This window comes from Pipistrellus kuhlii, unplaced genomic scaffold (genome assembly GCF_014108245.1).
Source record: "Pipistrellus kuhlii isolate mPipKuh1 unplaced genomic scaffold, mPipKuh1.p scaffold_m20_p_5, whole genome shotgun sequence".
NCBI classification, from domain to species: Eukaryota; Metazoa; Chordata; class Mammalia; order Chiroptera; family Vespertilionidae; genus Pipistrellus; species Pipistrellus kuhlii.
The window spans coordinates 46,947,428-46,964,892 of record NW_023425551.1 but is presented as its reverse complement, the minus strand read 5'-3'; positions in this window follow the sequence as shown (position 1 = coordinate 46,964,892).

The window sequence follows — 17,465 nt, the reverse complement described above, 5'->3', positions numbered from 1 at the left end:
GACAGGAAGGAAGGAAGGAAGGAAGGAAGGAAGGAAGGAAGGAAGGAAGGAAGGAAGGGAGGGAGGGAGGGAGGGAGGGAGGGAGGGAGGGAGGGAGGGAGGGAGGGAGGGAGGGAGGCGAGGGGGGGAGGAAGAAAGAAACAGGGGAAGGAAAAGATAAAACATTTTTCATCTTCAAGTGCTTTACCAAGTTCCAGAATTTCTTCAGAGGTTTATGACTCTTGTGCTAACATTCTAACACTGATAATCATAATAGTGATTAAATTAAACTATTAAAAAAAATTAAACTATCACCCAGCTGGTGTGGCTCAGTGTTTGAGTGTTTGACCTATGAACCAGGAGGTCAGCATTCAATTCCTGGTCAGAGCACATGCCTGGATTTTGGTCTCAATCCCCAGTAGGGGGCATGCAGGAGGCAGCCAATCAATGATGCTCTCTCATCATTGCTATTTCTATCTCTCTCTCCCTCTCGTTTCCTCCTTGAAATTAATTTTAAAACTATTATATATGTAGTGAACTCTGTTGGGTAGTGGTAATTCTCATGCATTCCTACTGCACCTGTGTAAATTGGTTAAAATAAACTTTTATAAAGCAAACTAACAATATGTATCAAGGTTTTTTTTTTTAAATGCTCTTATTCTCTGAGAATTTTATTTTTAGAATATATCTTAGATTTGTAGAAAGAGCTACATTAATGAAGATATTAACCACAGCACCACTTATAAATAAAAAATTGGCATTTAAGTACTATATATTCAACCACAGGGGAATTAAGTAATTCCTTGTAATATTTTATTGTTAAGTAAAAATACAGATACAATGCCTATATAAAACATGAAAAATTGTTCCTCTTAGAAAGTTCAGTGAAAATCAGTGTGAAATTTTTATTTATACTTTGATTAAAACTATGATAAAAAATACATGTGTATGTGTAGAATGATATTGTAGAATTATGCACCTGAAACCTGTATAATTTGTTAATAAAATAATTCAGATAAATGTTTATTATATTTTACAATGATTTTTATTTTAAACATGCTACATTTTCAGAATTTAAGCAATTAGTCTTGAACTATTTGGAAAAATAAGACTAGAATGACTCTCACAATAAAAATAAAATTTTTGCTCAAAGGCAAGAAAAAAAATCAAATTTCTTTACTAACTATAACTGGTATGAACTTTGATTGCTATAAATGCATATTCCATATATGTGCCAACATGGGATAACCACATTGATGTATATTTTTACTTCTTTTTTAGTATCTCCAATTTTTGCCTCACAGAAAGATATGTAGAAGAAATGGATTTAAGTGTAAATATTACTTGAGAATATGGATTTAAATGTAAATATTATCTGGATAAATTCATAAAATAAAACCTAACACAAATTTTCCAGCCAGATTGCTTTTAAATAATAAAATTATTTCATACATATGATACCTGAGAGTTTTTAAAATATATTTTATTGATTTTTTTACAGAGAGAAATAGAAAGTTAGAAACATCAATCAGCTGCCTACTGCACACCTCCTATTGGGGATGTGACTGCAACCAAGGTACATGCCCTTGACTGGAATCGAATCCGGAATCTTTCAGTCCACAGGCCGACTCTCTATCTACTGAGTTATTAGGACGATAACTGAGTTTTGAAGACCTTAAAATTGATCCCTTGTAAAAGTGGATACAAAACTAGTTTTGCATTTCCATTCCTATTAAGATTTAAATGGCTGATGATGCTTACTGCATTCACTTCCTGGAGAATTTTTATATTTTGGCAGTGAAGGAACTCCTACACCATATAAATGAATTTTTAAAAATATATTTTTATTGGTTTCATAGAGGAAGGGAAAGGGAGAAAGAGAAAGCATCAAAGATGAGAGAAAATCATTGATTGGCTGCCCCCTCCATGCCCCCTACTGGGGATCGAGCCCATGCCAGGGCATGCGCCCTCACTGGGAATCAAACTCTCCACCTCCAGGTTCATAGGTCATGCTCAACCCCTGAGCCACACCAACAGTGATAGAATTTTGAATAGTACTCAGCACTCAGCTTGGTGATGAGAGAATTTGGGCCTGACTGGAAGTTCTTCGGAGTCTTAAAATTATGTGCTAAAGATAACCATTGATTTAACTTCTGCATAATGCTGCTGATGGCTACTGGCAGGTACACACCTACAGTTCACAGATCCACTACATTTTAGCAAAAATATGTCAAATGTTTCAGTTTGGAGCTTTTGGGAAACTTTTCCAACCCAATGTTACCAAGAATATAAACCGATCAGCATAACATTTGGAAAAGACTATTTGTTTTGTAGGTTAGTAACTAATAGACATGACCTTGTAATCATCTGTCAGCATGTCCACTTTCAATCTCAGTTTGGTAGTATTATTAATAAAGAGCTCAGTTATTTATTTAGAAGATCTGCAAGGGGAAGGAATGCAATAGGCAATATGTAGCAAAGGAGAAAGTTGAGATAATTTTTTTGTTTGTTTGTTTTACTAGAGAATTGGGAGCCTCAGTGTAGAATGACCAGGTAATTAGGCAAAGACAACTGAGGACCTTAAATTCTTGAGCTATTCACTTGCTGGTTTTTTCTGTCTTACACCTCAGACTAGTTAGGGTTATGTCCTCAATAGGACTTCCAATAAATAAAAGGTTCACAAAATCCAACAGGCAAGAAGGTTGAAATTATTGGCTAAAATAAGGTCTGGATTTCATAATAATCACCCTCTCCAGGATGGTATCAGGTCTGTATTCCATTACCATTGATAATTAGGAGTTCACTACATAAACAGTTTATGAGTTTGTCAAAAGTTTTTTATAGGTCAGTGTGTGTGTATGTGTGTGTGTGTGTGTGTGTGTGTGTGTGTTTGTGTTTGCTAATGTTCATGCCCTCTTAAATAAAGGCTTTATTTGTCTCATTTACTGTACTCAGTGCTAGGAGAACCTCTGAAAATAAAATCTAGATTTATAATGGCCATCACGACGATGAAGATGATAATCTATGTTAATATTCCTCAGGAGTCCCTAAGAATAGTCACAGTACCAGAGCTGTGCAGTTTAAATGGCTTGAATGTCTCTCCTTGTACAATAGGCAGTTGTACAGCATATAAATCTGGGAGCAAAATGATGGTTGTTGGGTGTGTTTAAATACTTTTTATTGGCATCAATAATTATTCTCCATAATTATTGTGCCAATGTAGTCATCACCTTCAAAGTTCCTATCTCCTTGTCAAACTTCTAAATTTGTGCCAATCTGATAAGAATGAAGTAGTGTCTTATTTTATTTTGCATTTTCCTGATTACCTCTGAAGTTGATCATCTATCCTCATATTATTTGCTTTTTGCATTTCTTCTTTTGTGGATTGTCCATAAATATATATTTGCCCATTTTTTTTCATTAGTTTGTTTGGCTGTTTTTTAAATTTTATTTTAGGAAAATCTTTATATATTCTTGACATTATTATTGCTTTTATGTTATCACAAATATATTTCCTCAACCTATTGCTTATCTTTTCATTTATTAAGTTTTTTGTGATACATAGTTTTATTTTAATATAGTCATTTTAATAAATATATTCTTCTATTTTTGTGTGTCATTTAAGTGATTTGTTTCTATTCATGGTCATAAAAATGTCCTTATCTTTTATCTAAAGATGTTCAAGTTTTGCTTTTCACATTTAAGTGAAATAAAGATCTAATTTACATTTTTCTATATCAATGGCTGATTTTCTTAGCATAATTTATTAAATATTCCATCCTTCAATAATATTGTAATACCCATGTATGGTACCAGGTGGGAACTGAAGATATCAGGAAGAACACTTTGGAAAAGTATATGATTGTCTAAATTATTCTGCACACCTGAAACCAAAACAAAATAATACTGAATGTAAACTGCAATTGAAAATAAAACCTAAAAAAATGTTTAAGGATGAAAAAATAAGGAGTCCATCTTTTCCCAACTCCTTTTGTGACTCACAAAATGAGTTTCCATAAATGCATGAGTGTACTGCTCAGTTCTGTCTCAGTCCCTTGGCCTATTTGACTTCTTATGCACCTCTACCACACTGTTTCAATTATTATCTTGTGCTGTAATTCTTGACTCCTTTTTCTTTTTTTCTCAATTTTTATTGGTTATTCTGAACCTTTTATTCTTCCATATAAATTTTAAAATGAACTTTTTAAGTCTCACAAAAATCTTTTCTGGAATTTTGATAGGAATTACATTAACTTATAGATAAAATGTGGAAAGGTTGATGTATTTATAATATAGATTCTTCCTGGAATACTGCTCAATTTATTTAAGTCTTTTATATCTTACAATAATGTTTTATTATTTTCTCGATAAAGGTCTTGCACATTCTTTGTTAGGTATATTATGAGAGGCTTTATAGTTTTTGTTGCTTAGACTACCCAATTACTCTGATGTAATCAATATTGATGACCAGTGCAAGCTTCTATGGAATGCCGAGATGATCAAGGTCCCTGTGGGGTTACACTGTGACTTACAAGTTAACAAAGCTCTGGGGCCAGCCAGAGAATGAGTACTACTCTCCATGTCTTTGCTCAGAACCCTTCAGGTCCCACTGTGCCACAATTTATCTAAGCTGCTAGGTTATTTTTGGTAGTTTCCTATTCTCTTATTCAAATATATGTTTGTCATCTGTGGCAGAAAATATCAATATTTAAAGTGTTTGCAGCTCTGTTTCTACTATTTTTTGTGTTTATTTGTACTCATAAAGTCTTATCTAATAATTATCTGCTCAATTGTTTTTTATCATGAGCTACTTATTTTTTTTGGGGGGGGGTGGGGGGAGAATTATTACTGGCAATCTTCGAAACCTAGCATTTAAGTTCAGTCTTCCAGGCAAGATTTAGTTTTGCTTCTACATGGCTTTAATAGTCATCATTACTTGAAAGTGTGGAGTCATTTAAACTTATAATAAAGTTTTTAGACTGCCAAAGTGATGTGAATTTGGGCTGAAAATCCATGTGAGGAGGAATTATTAATACAATTTCTTTCTTTTTTTTAAATATATTTTATTGATTTTGTACAGAGAGGAAGGGAGAGAGATAGAGAGTTAGAAACATTGATGAGAGAGAGTCATCGATCAGCCACCTCTTGCACACCCCCTATTGGGGATATGTCCGCAACCAAGGTAATGCCTTTGACCGGAATCGAACCCTGGACCTTTCAGTCCCCAAACCGACACTCTATCCATTGAGCCAAACCGGTTTTGGCTACAATTTCTTTCTTTAAAAATATATATTTTATTGATTTTTTACAGAGAGGAAGGGAGAAGAGCTAGAAACATCGATGAGAGAGAAACATTGACTAACTGCCTCCTGCATCCCCCCCACCAGGGATGGGCCCGCAACCAGAAATTGAACCTGGGACCCTTCAGTCTGCAGACCGATGCTCTATCCACTGAGCCAAACTGGTTTCAGCATTAATACAATTTCTTAATGACTTTTCATTTCCACACATTGCTTTGTACAGGGATGAAGCAACTTTCTCCGAGTGTGACAAAGTGGAGAGATTTATTTATTGTTCACCGTGATACCATGAAGGTAGCATTTTAAAGTCCAAGTTTTAAAAACAGAGGATCTGCTATTAGCCTCCCACCATGAGAAGGCCTGGACTATATATTCTGAACTCTATCCCCAAAATTAATAAAATTAAAAGTACAAGTCATCTAGGTTTGAGAAATAGCCTCAAATCAAAACTGCTTCAATATCTCTGGGATTAGATTTGGGGCTCATAAATATTATTTATATTTTCAGCTTAAAAATAAAACAACAGAATTTAAATACTTAATATAGATGTTTTAGGTTTTCCCCCAATGGGAGAACCAATCTGTGTATCTGATCAAGTATGTTATAAGATACAAAAGTGAACACTTAAATTTTTTTTTTTTACTTGCCTACTTTACTAAATGAAACTAACATCACACAATATCTTTATAATCTTCACAAACATTGTAAGGGGTTTAGAATGTTCAGATTCTTGAATTCCCCTTATGTTTCTTGTTGCTGTTGCCTTTAGTTCTACCTCTTTACCCCCATGTTGGTTACAACCTCATAGCTTCAAACAATACAAATTTATTATTGTACTAGAGGCCCAGTGCACGAATTTGTGCATGGGTGGGGTTCAGATGGCCCACCCCTATGGGGGGCAATCGGGGTGGGCCAGCAGAGGGTGGGGGAGAAGATTTGGGTGGTTGGCCAGCAGATCCCAACCACCAACTTGGGGGAGAGGGCCAATCAGGGCTGGGCCAGCCAGGGACAGGGGCTGCAAAAGGTTTTTGGGGGGAGGCTGATCGGGGCCCCCATTGGGACAGTTGGCCATCACAGTGTGCATCGTAGCAACTTGTTCCAGTAGTTCCTATCATTCCAGTCACTCTGCTGTTCCAGTCGCTTGACTTTTATATATATATAGGTAGTTCTATAAATCTAGAACTCTAGACAGGTCTTGCCAGGCTAAAATAATAACACAGGGCCACACTCTTTTTTGGAAGCTCTAGAAGAGAGTTTGTTTCCTTATCTTTTCCTGCTTCTAGAACCCACCGCCTTCCTCCCTCTCTCTATCTTCAAATCTCTCTGTGTGTTTAGTCAATGCTAAATATTATAGCAATTGATACAAATCAATCTAAATAATAAATTGCTATATGTATTCTTACTCCATCCTATATGCCAATTGTCACTTTATAAATGATACCATTTCCTAGATTCAGCTTTATTAGATGTACCTGATATAGACAATAAGAATTTATAACTGGCTTCTGCAAAAATTCAATGTCATTCTTTATTTCAAATTTTCTCTTTTAATCTTTTTTCTTTTCTTTTTACCAGAGTTGCCAAGATAGTGAAATTAACCATTTAAATGATTCCTACTTTCTTCTCTCCTACAAAATCTGTGATGGGGATACTAATGACAATGTAACACCGCATTTCCAGAGGAGTAAAAACAGAGCAAAAAGGGGAAACCCCTGGGCTTTTGAATTATGAGGAGCTGACTGTAAACCCACACCCAGGCCCACCAAGCTGCTCTGGGTTCAACTCTTTACAGAAGCTTCAAGACCGGTTGCTGGGGGTTGAAGAATTTAACCTCTGTACTTAAGATTTAAATATTGTTCTTTCAAGAGTTCTGGGACAAAAATTTAAATGCCCAAGAAAAATAATACTGACGAATGAATATCCAACAATATCTTGGCCATTCAAAATATTTCATCTTTTAAAAATGGAAATATTTGATAAAAGAAGCAACTATGATGATGTGTTGGTTACAAGGAGAAGAATGGTTATTCTTGGATGCCTCCCTAAATAATAGAATAATGAAAACACCTAACCTTTGACTCACTGAAGCAGAGACTATTCCCGAGGGGAAAGCACATTTTAGAGCAATGAGATACCAAACTGGAGAAAGCAATTCACTCTCTGTTCTCCTGCCATCCAGAAATAGCTGGTTGAGCAGTCACATGAATTAGAATCTTGGGCAAATTAAAAAGAAGAGGACTAATAGGAGAGCAGCCTGGTGTCTAAACCACAAAGTGATGCAAATATTGCTCATATAATCATGTAACACCCAGTGATCTGAATTCATCAGAGCACAAGTAGAGCATTTGCATATCTGTGGTCCTCGATTCTCTGACTACCTTAGCCTGTACCAATATACCTGGAGAGTGGCCAGATGTATATTTTACTCTGAGGCATATTGATGTGGCCATGGATGGATGATATCTTCATTCCCACAAGTGAGAATTGGCAATGCCTACAGGAATGATATCAGCAAGTCTTAAAACTCCTATACCTAGCAGTCTGTCAACTTAATTGAATTTCATTAAGGTGTTGTTGTTTTTAAACTCTTTTAGAATTGAGATATCATGGAGAAGAGAAGTGATGTAGAACCCATGTTAAAATCTAATATATATAATATGTGCTGCCTTGGCATCTGGTGCAATCAGGAGGGTCTCCACTGGCCTAATCACAACTCCTCTGTGTTCTGTTCCTGTAAGTGAGGTCTCCTTGCAAAATTCTCCTAATCAAGGGGACCTGGCACAGTGCTTGCTTATTCCTGAGTGATAAGCTTCAGTTCTCTACCAGTCTAAGGAATTATTCAGGTAAGACAATCACATCCTCCTGTGGAAACCAAGGGCACCCCACTCTCTTGATGCTTCTGTGGCCTTAGGTTTGTCACTCTGTTCAGTGAGTGCAACCCTCATGTGGCCCTGTCTGGCTTATAGTATCCTTTCTCCTTCCCTGGGCTGTGAGTACGTTTGACTATCAAAGCCTGTGGATCTCACCTGTGCAATGCAGGGTGCTGTGTGTTCAGGCATCCCCATAACCTTAGGACAGGGATCCCTGTCACCAACAGAGCGTACTCAAGTGATTAAAACAAGAGAGTCCAAGTTAAAAGTTCTTCCAAGCTGATGAAAGCATTTCAGTGTTGAGATTATATTACAGATATGAGACTAAGCTTTTAAATGATCTAATAAGAAATGTGCTTTCATAGCTCTCTGAAGATCTGTCTTTATAGTTAATCATAATTACTGCTACTATAGTAGATGATGATAATAATAATAATAATATTCATTTTATTTTTTTATATGTCAGACAAATGCATCATTCCAGTTAATCTTTACACACATTTTACAGTTAAGGAAACTGAGACAAGTTAAAATTTCATGTGATCATATTATTACTACGTGGAAAGTAATGAGTAAACTTAGCTATTGTGGCATTTTGTTTGTTTGTGGTCTTTTGTTTATTTGTTTTCAGAGTCTCTGTCCTTAACCACAAGATTATATCATCATCATAATTTGCTCTACTCATTAAAACTGTGAGTGAAGTTCCTTAGAGCCTCCAAATCATAATTAGAGCTCACAAAGGGTTGCATACAAACCACTGGTAAATGGCTAACCACTTTAATTCCATTGAATTAATACTTAGAATGTGACAAAATGCTGGGCACAATGTAGGTTGTTAAATTTAATTATTGATCTCTTATGCACTTATGCCTAGAGTTGGAAAGATATCTTACAAAGTCAAATAAAACTCCAAAGCATAATCAATAAATATATGTAGAATGCAAGTGAGTGGAAAAAAAAGGTATTGTTTAATAATGTACAACTGCTATTTAAATGGCCAAAAATGCTTTAAATTTTATACTGAAAATCTCAACAAAGGAGAATATAAAAATACAAAATTTAAAGATAAAAAATCAATTAGTGTCATATTTGATCTCTAACATATTTCTAAGATGATTCTAATTTTAAAACATTTTCTCTAGAGACTCCTTTTGAATTCCCTATCCCAGGGTTTTATTTGGAATTTGAACTTTGCAACAAAGAGATTTTTTTTTTTCGTGGAGTCAGCATTTTAGAAAACAAAGTAAATGTTATTGCTTAGATGGCCTGGCTTATTTCACATGGAATCAGGCAAATGAAGAATGAAAACATTTGTTTCTTTGCTTTTGTAGATGGACTGTGTACCATGGAAAAGTTTCCCAGCTATACTTTTGGTCCCACATACACTTCATCACCAAAGCCACTCTTCTAACAGCTTCTGAACCGGGAACCTACCTACCTACCTACTATTATTAGTTCACTCTATAATATTTTATTTAAGTTTTAGAAGGAAAATATTCTGGCATTTTTGTTGTATATTCATTGATTGCTCAAATAATGTGGGTGTATGTTTGGCCACTTGCTGCATGTTGGCTGGGTCTTGGCCATGTCGCTTCCACATCACAGACTTTGTTGCTGTTCAGGTTAGAGGGTCTCTTCACTTTGTGTGTAAACAGGTCTTACACATGAGGCAAGTCTGGTGTGCAGAAGTGATTTCCAAGATGTGTAACAACCAGTACAACACAAGCATTCACTGAACTGAAAGGAAAATGGAGCAGAGGCCTGAACCATTAACTCTTTATTTGCTACATTATAGGGAAGTCTAATGAATAGTTACCAAGGGAAAAGATAGAGTTATACATGGGGGGCTTGGTGCAGTGGAAATTTTCCATGAGTTCAGAATTATTCCAGTATGTTAACCAGAAATGTAGCTACACTTGTGTTTTCTTAATGCTTATTGTCACTTTTAATATACATTAAGTGTACATAGTATATACATATATACATTAAAAAACAAGTTTAAGTGGCTTTTTAAATCTATGGAATTTTTTTTTACAACATTTATAAGGGCAAAGTCTGCTATGATTATAGGGTCTTATCTTAATTAATTGTACACCAGAACTCTTCAGTGAGCCACACGGACAAATGAGCACTGATGAGGGAGCTTATCCAAGAATGTTTAAAAAGTTAACATAAAGAAATTTTAAAACGTTTTGATGTGGCTCCTTTTGGAAGAGACCTCTTTGGGATAACAAAAGTAAATTAGAGAAAAAAAAACCAAAAAACCTGTGGATGTTCTTTTCATCTTCATCATAATGGATTCTACCTGTGCATCATTTTGAGTCCAGTTTCCTATACATATTTGTAATGTGGGTTTCATTTCCATAAAATGGGAACATAATAAATATAGGGTTTACTAACGATTGTTTTATGTGGCTGCCAATCTGCCAAGTAGCATTCTTAATTATTGCCAGGAAACTAGGCATTTTCCAAACACATGTTTTAGATTTAAGACTAATATGTCATGTCAGCCCTCTCTACTGGTCTGATGGGAGCCCAGTGGGACTTCACAGTGTCTGCTTTGGTGGGTGACTTTTTGGGGTTAGATAAAAGCACTAATAGAAGTATATAGAGGAAAGCATCAAAAGTTTCTAAAAGCAAATCCTACAAAGAAACACATCAAAGAGTTATGTTTTCATTATAAACTGATATTTTTACTAGACGAGGATAGAGATCGATCTTCCTCTAGAAGCTTTGGAATAAAGAAAACCAGACCCTAACCTACACTAATGAATCTAATTGCAACTCTTGTCTTCTTTGAACAAAATAACCAGGAGTTTTGCCTCAGACTTTTTTTTAAGTATATGTGGCTTTTTCATTAGCCTGTGCAAACCTGGTATGTTCCATCAAAGAATTTATTCCATGACTTGGAAATAAAAAAAAACTGGAAATCAAAAAGATCTGGTCCAAATGAGCTATATTTCTGAATGTTCCCCTCAAAAATGTTTTTCAAGTCCATGGAAATACCTTTTGGTGGTTTTAGTTTGCTCATCCAACACATACTTTGCTCATGACCCACAGTTCTCTGATCTTGGCCATAAAGCTAAGATACCTGTAAAGTGCACATGGTAAAGCATGAAACAATTTATTATTGACACGAAAGTGTATCTTATTCTGAATTTTTTTTTTTAGAAAAATATATTTAGCCTGGAATACCTCATTTCTGACTTTGAATATTCAGATGCTATTTATATAGGGCTTAGAAGAGGTGGTACTTTTTTCCAATTCTCAGCTACTTGGGTAATTTTTCTATCAGATTTAGCAATGATTTATGATTTACCAATCTTCATCAGTTTTTTTTAACAAGCATGACTAGTTATTAAGTCAGAAATCTCTGAATGCAGGTATGTTTTATTTGAATAGTTTGTTAAAATAAAAAGTATTTGAATCCTATCTTACCAGGGTTATGTTGCAGAGTGTTATAATGACAAGGTCAAATACAAAAATGAATGAATGGCATTTTCTGGGCTTTGGTTTCTGTTCCACATTTCATGCTGTCTTCCTGAGAAATGGAAAAAGATACATGCAATGCTTACTTTCCCCTTACATGGATTCAGTGTATTGCATCTGTAGCCAATACTTGAGAAACGGTATTTGCATATAACAATGACATAAAGATGACTTTAATATTTTAAATGAAAGATAACATCAACAGCTATAGATATCTATACCTATTTTGAAGGGAAGAGAGAAACTATGTAATTGTAGAAGAACTTTAAGGCTCAAAACCAAGTAAAAGCCTTGGAATTTAGTCTTATCTTGGTCTCTTTCTACTATTGTCAACACATTGAGCTGGAAAACTTAGGATTCATCAGTCTTCTCAATCACATTTATATCTAATGCTTAAATGTACAAAATTACCAAAATGTACAAATTATCATTTAATAAACAGTATGTGAGATGATTGAAAATGATATAAGTAAGGCATTGTGCTTCACACTTCTGGAGACAATAATTGAGATGATAAATGTCCAGGGAAAAGTTACATTGAATTTCAAATTTATTTCTTAACAATTGAGACATTATAAGAGAAAAAAAAATTCATGAAAAGCATTTATTGACAAAAGTAAGGAATTTCAAAAATTCTAAGGTAACACTAAACAAGATTTTGTTCTCTTCATCTCAACTTCCTTTCCCTCTTTCTCTTTCTACTCTTTCACTTGAAAATTCTCCAACAGCTAATAGAAAGGGTTTAGAAATTAATGCTCCTTAAATTAAGATATTTATGAATAAAACCTAGCCTATCTTCCAACCCACCTGAAGAATTTGGCAAAGCTCTGGGGGTAGGTGTGAGTAGTTTTCTTGTGTTACTACTGCAAACAACACCCACAGAAGAGGGGAAAAAAACACCTTCCCTCAGGCATTGTTTTAGGTCTTGCCTTGTGACAGCATTTCCTAAGTAAATTTTTGTTCATAGGGTCAGTTTATTTATTGGTTGACTTGTTAGTTTGCTGAACATTAACACTGCTTTAGCAAATGTGAATAACACTCTCAAATAATGTACTATTTAGAATTGTCACAATTCCAAATGAAAAGCGCACAGTCTTGTAGGTTTGAATCAGAGTTTGAATCTCTTAAAACAATGGACAGGTTTCCTAACCCTTTGTTCTCACTCTGTGTGTTTGTGTATTTTTGTTATTATTAATGCTAGGAGTATTCTAGCATTGCCATGAGGAGAAAAAATCTAGTTTAAAGTTAAGAGATAATTTTATAGTTTGAATTGTCATTTGTTTTTTAAATGTATTGGGGTGACATTGGTTAATAAAATTATACAGGTTTCAAGTGTACAACTCTATAATACATCATCTGTGTATTATATCATGCATTTACCAACCAAAGTCAAGTCTTCTTCCATCACCATTCATCCCTCTTTACTTTCTTCCTCCTCCCATCTTCCTTTCCCTCTGGCTATCACCTTACTGTTGACCAGTGTCTATTTTGTTGTTGTTTTCTCTCAATCCCTTCACCTTTTTCACTCAGCTCCCCAAACATTTGTCAATTTGTTCTTTGTATCTATGAGTCTATTTCCATTTTGTTAGTTAGTTTATTTTGTTCATTATATTTTACATAATAGTGAAGTTATCTGGTATTTGTCTTTCTTTGACTGCCTTGCATCACTTAGCATAACACTCTCCAGGTCCATCCATGCTTACAGCCAAGTAGCATTCCATTGTGTAAATGTACCACAGCTCTTTAACCCACTCATCTACTGATGGGCACCTGGTCTGCTTCCAAATCTTGACTATTATAAACAATTCTCAATGAATGTAGGGGTGCATAAATTCTTTCAAATTAATGTCTCAGGATTTTTTGGGTATATTCCCAAAAGTGGAATGGCTGGGTCAGAAGGCAGTTCCATTTTTCATGTTTTGAGCTAACTCCATACTGCTTTTTACAGTGGCTGCACCAATCTGCATTTCCACTAACAGTGCACAATGGTTCCCTTTCTCCACATCCTCACAAACACTTGTTGTTTGTTGGCATTGATTAAAGCCATTCTGACAAGTGTGAGGTGATATCTCATTGTGGTTTTAATTTGCATTTCTCTGATGATAATGATGTTGAGCATCCTTCCATTTGTCCATTGGCCATCTATATGTCCTCTTTGAAGAAGAGTTTATTTGGGTCCTTTGATCACTTTTTAATTGGATTGTTAGTTTTCTTGGTGTTGAGCTGTATAGGTTCTTTATCAATTTTGGATATTAAACCCTTATCAGATGTATCATTGGCAAATAATTCTCCCTTTGAGTGGATTATATTTTGATATTGTTGATGGTTTCTTTTGCTGTGCAAAACCTTTTTAGTTTGATATAGTCCCATTTGTTTATTTTTTTTTCTTTTGTTTCCCTTGCCCACGGAGATTTATCAAAAAAGATATTTCTATAAGAAACATCTGAGATTTTACTGCCTATATTTTCTCCCAGGATTTTTATGGTTTTGAGTCTCACATTTAAGTCTTATTCCATTTTGAATTTATCATTCTGAATGGTGTAAGGTGGTGATCTAGTTTCATTTTTTTAAATATATCTGTTCAATTTTCCCAACATCATTGATTGAATAGATTGTCTTTACTCTATTGTATGTTCTACTACTTTGTGAAATATTAATTGACCATAAATATATGGGTTTATTTCTGAGCTCTCAATTCTGTTCCATTCCTCTATATGGCTGTTTTTAAGTCAGTATCATGCTGCTTTGATTACTATGGCCTTGTAGGATAGTTTGATATCAGGTAGTGTGATACCTCCAACTTGTTCTTCTTTCTAAAGATTGCTTTGGCCATTAAGGGATTTTTGTGGTTCCATAAACATTTTTGGAACATTTGTTCTAGTTCTGTGAAATACACCATTTGTAGCTGGATAGGAATTACAGCTGAGTCCGCACTGAGTCCAAAAGTTCTGGCTCTGGGCAGCACTCCCTTTGCCCCTACTCTACTGAACTCTAGTTGGGAAGGACCACCAAGAATGTCAAAGGACAGGCTGACAGAATCACCAGGTCAGGGAGTATAGGTGCCAGCCGCATGCAAGTGTGGGATAGGAATGGCCCCTGTTCTAAAGCTACACAGCTCAATTACTATCTGAGTATCTGCTAAGAGCTTCTCCAGAAGATGTGCACCAAAGGTCCCTGTGGGATACAGCCAACAGACCTTTCTGTAAGATTCAAACAGGGACTTCAGTGACTGACCCTCCAAATCTCCTCAGGGCCACACCATCAATATTTCTCTTTATGATTCCCATATGCCCTGAAGTCACCTTCCCTCTACTGGAGCCCCCAGTAGTGTCTGAGAGTAAGATCTTATGGGTTGACCCTTTAAGAGTATACCTGGGTTCTAGCAGACTCCCTCTTCTGGGCAAAGTCCTGCTTATTTTCAGTGCCAGATGCCATGCAGACTCCTCTCCCAGGTCTGGTTCTCTGGATTGGAGATCCTGGCATGGGGTTGAAACACCATGCTCCTCAGGGTTGACTGTTTCAGCCGCGATATCCCTCTGGCCTCTCAGGCACCGCACATGGGTGCAGGAGCCAGCCTTCTCTATGTCATTACCCTTCTTACCAGTCTCTGTGTGGCCTCTGTAAATCCTTGGTTATAATACTTCAGTTCAGTCTTGTCTCTCAGTTGGATATTCGAGTTGCTTGCTCTATAATTTAGCTGTAAATTAGTTTGGCACTGGGAGGAGGTGAATGGCTACTCCACAGCCACCTTGAATCTCCTCATCCTTTGGTTTTCAATATGTAAGATGGTAATGGCATTATGTTCCTAGCATTGCCATGAGGAGAAAAGCATGAGAGTGTGTGTGAATTGCTAGTATAGTGCCTGGCACTTGGGCAGCTTTTAATGAATGGAAGTTAGGATTTTGAAATACACTAATCTTTGCAATGCCTATTAGTCCTATGCACAAGTCACTGCTTCATGGGACTGGTGCCTGGCAACCTTAACAGAGGAGTATTCTACATTCAAAAGAAAATTGTCAGGGAAGATACAAATCTTATCAACCAGATATATCTCCCTCGGGGATTGTGAACTCTTACCCAGTATGAATCTACAGTATTAACTAAATTATCTGTGATAAAGTGTCCAGAATCAAAAATACATCAACCCCCAAATAATCTAGAGCTAGCAATTATTTTAAGGAGAAACTGGCTGAATTTCAGAGGTGGGGTTTTTTTTGCATTGATTTTTGAACTCTTCTTGCTGTCCAAAGACAACAGCATTGGAAGCCTAATTTGATCATCTGGATTGTATCATCTAACATTTGTTTATATTTGTGCATCTTGGAGTATGCACTCTTTTCATCATGACTAAGTATGAATTCCACTGAAATTTAAAAATTCAAATTATGGCAGCAACATTAAATTCTCTCTGAGAATTTACATTAAATTTACTTTTTAGCTATTCAAAAGTTATTTATTTTGTTATTCATTCAGCCACTAATTATTACCCAGATAATTCTATTAATTTTACCTGGAATATCTATTTACCTCCACCCACCAAACTTTTATTCATCAGGTTTATAAAAACATCTCCTGCCAGGAGTTTATATATTGTGTTTCACATCTTCCCAAGAAGATCATAAGTTGCTTGAAGACAGGGCTCCATTATCTTTGTATTCCCCATAGTGCAATGCCTTGTACCTATTGGTTCTCAACAAATGTTCATGAGCTTCTGGGATTACCAAAAAAGTTAGATAGTTATTATCAGAAAGATTTTTTAACTGTATAATTTCTGCCATGTTATGAAAATGGAGATAATAAAGATAAAAAATTATTTGACTAATGCAAAAATTATTAAGTAGGTTCTTTTATTTATTTATTTTTAATAAATCTTTATTGTTCACATTATTACAAATGTTCCTCTTTCCCCCCCCTCCATTGCTCCCCTCCACCAGGTTCCCACCCCACCCTCTGCCCTTTTCCCACCCCCCATTGTCCTCACCCATAGGTGCACAGTTTATGTTCAGTCTCTTCCCACACCCCCCTCCCCTTTCCCCCGAGAATCGTCAGTTCACTCCCCTTCTATACCTCTGATTCTATTATATTCAACAGTTAATATTGTTCATCAGATTTTTTTAAATTTCTTTGGTTTTTAGATTCACTTGATGATAGTTACATATTTGTTGTTCATAGTTTTTATCTTTATTTACTTTCTCTTCCAAAAGAACCCCCTTCAGCAATTCATATAATTCTGGTTTGAGTCTCTCCTTTAGCTTTTATTTTTATTTTATTTATTAGTGAAGCTCTTTATCTGGCCTTCGATTCTGAGTGATAGCTTTGCTGGGTAGATTATTTTTGGCTGTAGGTTCTTACTATTCATCACCTTGAATATTTCTTGCCATTCCCATCTGGCCTGCATGGTTTCTGTTGAGAAATCAGCTGACAATCGTATAGGTGCTCCTTTATAGGTAACTACCTATATACTTTGCTCTTGCTGCTTTTAATATTCTCTCTTTGTCTTTTGCTCTTGGAGTTTTAATTATGATTTGTCTTGGTGTGGTCTTCTTTGGATTCCTTTTGTTTGGAGTTCTGTGCACTTCCTGGACTTGTAGGTTCTTTTAGAGCACATGTGTCAAACACAAGGCCCGCGGGCCAAATCCGTCCCGCCAGGCCTTGCAATGTGGCCCGCACCGCGCTGTCATCACTGCACTCCGCTGCGTTTCCATCACAATGACAGTTTATGACTGTTCAGTAAACCATTTGGCCCGCGATTTAGGCTGGATTTTAGATTTTGGCCCCTTCTCTGATTGAGTTCAACACCCCTATTTTAGAGAGAAGGAGAACAGAG